This window comes from Larus michahellis, chromosome 14 (genome assembly GCF_964199755.1).
Source record: "Larus michahellis chromosome 14, bLarMic1.1, whole genome shotgun sequence".
NCBI classification, from domain to species: Eukaryota; Metazoa; Chordata; class Aves; order Charadriiformes; family Laridae; genus Larus; species Larus michahellis.
Window position 1 is genome coordinate 2587816 of NC_133909.1, and position 3579 is coordinate 2591394.

General features: G+C 59.0%; 1 pseudogene; it reads right to left on the reverse strand.

Annotated features, from left to right (window-relative positions):
- Positions 1-835: 835 nt before the first annotated feature.
- Positions 836-1500, reverse strand: LOC141751197 (RING finger protein 222-like; annotated as a pseudogene).
- Between the last annotated feature and the right edge of the window lie 2079 nt (positions 1501-3579).

A 3579-nucleotide genomic window follows, 5' to 3' on the forward strand; every position in this document is an offset into this window, starting at 1 on the left:
GATTGGTTAAGCTTGTGGGGTATAACGGGATGGTTATCAGATTTACTAAAGCAAGGGCTCATGCTATTGTTGGTTATATTATTATTGATTATGGCAGCCTCGTGTGTTCTCCGCAAAGTGACTGACATGATAGAAAATGCCATGCATAAGGTCTGGCTGGCTCAAGAAGAAAAAGGGGGTATTGTAGGAATGTTTCTGAGAGAAAACGGCCATGTGAGCCAGCCTCCCTACTGTGAGAGATTAGATTAAGAGCAAAACAGGTGGTAGAAGATGGAATTAGTACATGGGAAAAACGGGAACTGAGAAGGTAGAAAACATGTTGTGCTAATAACTAAGCAATTTACTATGCGAATTCTTGTAACCAATCTGATGTGTGAACGAACTGCATGCACAGCGCCTGGACAGTGTAACTGGCTAATCAGAAATAAGCGAGTCACGTGTACGGCTACAACACAGGGCATAAAAGATGATGATCGGTGCTTAATAAACGGCTTCTGTTGATTCACATTGGATCGTCTGGAGTCCAGTTATTTCTCCTCAACAGGGTGCGGGAGGAGAAACCATGCTCTCTGCTAAGACACCAGGGGAACCCACTAGCAGGGTTTGACCAGCCACATTTTAACCAAAAGAGGCAGAAAATGCCAGCGACGACACTGTGAGCACCCGGAGATCTGCGGAAAGGTCTGAAAGTCCGTTCAGTCCCTGGCCAGATGAGAGAGAGCTTCACCTGGAGCTGCTTCTGGACTTTCTCATGGGATCTTTTGAGAGAGGTCCCAGCCCTAGCTCTGTCCCAGCATCAGTGACACCTCCAGCATCTGAGCTGATCCCATCCCTGCTACGAGTCCCTCTCCACCAGCAGCAGCCGAGGGAGCACAGCCGCCAGCATGGCCACCGTCAAGACGAGCAGGACGGCGAGGGCGATGGGCGACTGGCAGCATTTCACCCCCAGGGCCGAGCTGGATGACACCGAGCTTCGTGTTTCCGTTCTGCTTCTCCTCCCCAGGGAGCTGCAGTCCACATCCACCAGTGGCATCCCATGGTCACTGATGACAAAGATGTGGGCTTCCCATGCCAGCTCTCCTGGGACCCCCTGCGAGTCCATGGGGCTGTTCCCTGTGCTGCAGCACCGGTCGAAGCTCTGCACCGGCATCACAAAATGGCTGGGCACCACCAAGGTGTTGCTGGCCTCCAATTTGGTCAGATGGGACAAGGAGGAAGGTGACAGAGGCATCTCCAGGACCCGGAGGTTGGTGCCTGCCTTGGGCGGCCATAGAGCCGCCTTCTTGCTGAGGAAAGTCACGTAGCGGCAGATGGGCAGATGATGCTGCTCTGGACCTGGCCGTCAAGCTTGGCGGAGAGCAAGCACTTCACCAGGCAGTCGTGGCAGAAGGTGTGCCCGCAGCTGAGCTGGCGGTGCATGGCCTCCAGCGGGTGGAACTTCTCGTAGCACACGGGGCACTCGGCCGGGGGTCCCTCCTTGCTGGACAAGGCCTCAGACATCCCTGCTCTGTCGGCCACAGGCGCTCCCCAGCTGCGAGGAAGAGGCACGATGGGTTAATAAGGTTGAAATGATAAGCATGATCCATCTCTTCATCTCTCCTCCTCCTCCTCCCTGCTCTCTTGCTTTTGCCCTCTTGCCCCTAACAGATGCAGTTGACAGCTACTAGGCATCCTCTCAACAAGACAGGGCATTTTCAGGAGCATTACGCCTCTCAGTGTGGCCCTTGGGGCAAGAGAGAGATGACGGGAGGACCCCAGCTCCAGAGCCAGCGGGGGCAACAATCCCCGGCTGCAAAATCACATGCACGAGCCCCTGGATGGACGTGCTCAGCACGTGGTACAGATAAAGCAGGTTCAGCTTGTGTCACGAGTGCCTCCGTGCACTGCTGCCAGCTCCAGGTGCACGGGAGGTGGGAACTCCCATCCCACAAAGAAACCTGCCATGGAAAGGGAGATGCTCCCATCCCAGGGGACACAGAGGGGCCAGCGGGAGCAGGGGGAGGCCAGGGCAGTGGGACAGGTGGGAGCACAGGACCCTCCGGGGATGGAGAGGGGGCGTGCTGGACCCGGGGCAGGCAGCGAGCACCCACGCCAGGCTCCTTCCAGGCTGCTGCAGGGCACCAGGGCAGGAGCCCCTCCATGCACTCCACTGCTGTCCCCAGAAGTGGGGCTGGCCGTGCCCCAGCACCGAGCACCAGCTGGGGAGGGGACTGGGACACCTATCTAACACGGAGGTGTTGGCTGCGCGTGTCATGCGGGTGCGTTGCGCAGAAGCTGGAGCAGGGACAGGGCCAGCTCCCGGGGATTGAATGCGGAGGAACTCGTTCCCCATTTTAAAGGCCTGATATTTGCCTGGTTGGCCAGGGAGGGGGCGAGGAGCCAGTGTCAGGCGTCGGAGGGCAGGGACAGGCAGCACGGTCCTGCCTGCTTTCCCTCATGTGATGGGCACCTGTAGTCGGGCTCATCCCTGAGCTCAAACCCCAATGAAACAGTCGCTAAAGGGGATGTCGGGAGCCCAAAATCCCTCTGTTGCTGCAGAGCAGGGTGACCGGCAGCACCCTGCACCAGGGCTGGGCTCCTGCCAAACAATTCTTGCCTCCAGCCGCCACAGCTCCCTGTTCCTCGCCCTGGCCACATCTTCATCCCTACGCCCCCTCCCCTCCTCATCCCCCAAACACTCCGCACTCCAGCCCTGCGCTCCCCGCCCTACACCATCAGACGCTCACCCAAGCACCGGTGTGGCAGCACACAGCCCAGCAAACACACTCCAGCAGGCTCGAGGGACACTGCTGCCTTGAACCTGCCCTGGAGGGGGTTTCCAGCATCTTTGGGAACTGCAGTCCAGGCAGCGGCAGGAGCCCTGTGGGCTCAGGGCAGGCAGAAGCCCCGAGCTTGGCCATCTCAGCAGCCGCAGGTGGCTCATGAGTCACTGTTTGGCCAGGTGCCGGCTGGAAACACACGTAAAGAAGGTTCCCTGTGGCCTTACATGTGTCCCAGGGTGCTGCCCATTCCTCGCTCGACCCCCAGGCGAGAACCTGAGAGGTGTCTCCCCTGCAAAGCCTTGAAAAAACTGCCACGGGGTGGGTCACTTCTCCCACAGTCTCGACTCTTTCCAGCCACCCCTGCCACCCCTCAGCCCGGCCAGTGGCCACGGGGCTGCCAGCCCACACTCAGGCTTGCTGAGCGGCTCCACAGGGATGTGAGGATGAGATTCCCAGAGCAGGCACAGTGACCCCAAGGCGCCCCGCCTGCACGCCTTCCCCAGCTCTGGCTGTGGCAGTGCAGCCACGGGACCTGGATTTGAACCATCAAGGGGCCCCAATGGCCTGCAGGGCCTGGAGTCTCCATCATGGAAAGCCTTCCGGAGAACCCTGACATAGCGGGGAGTCTTGCCTTGGGGCAGAGAGATGCTCTGCACAAGCATTCCCAGCCCTGCGGTCCTCCAGCCCCAAGAAGATGCCCAGGGCCCTGCAGGATCCGTGGGGCAGGCAGAAGAGGAGATGCACCTCTGGCACCCAAACCCCAGTGAGATGGGCCATGGAGGTCCTCTATTGGCAGGAGGGGTGGTTTCGTGCGGCT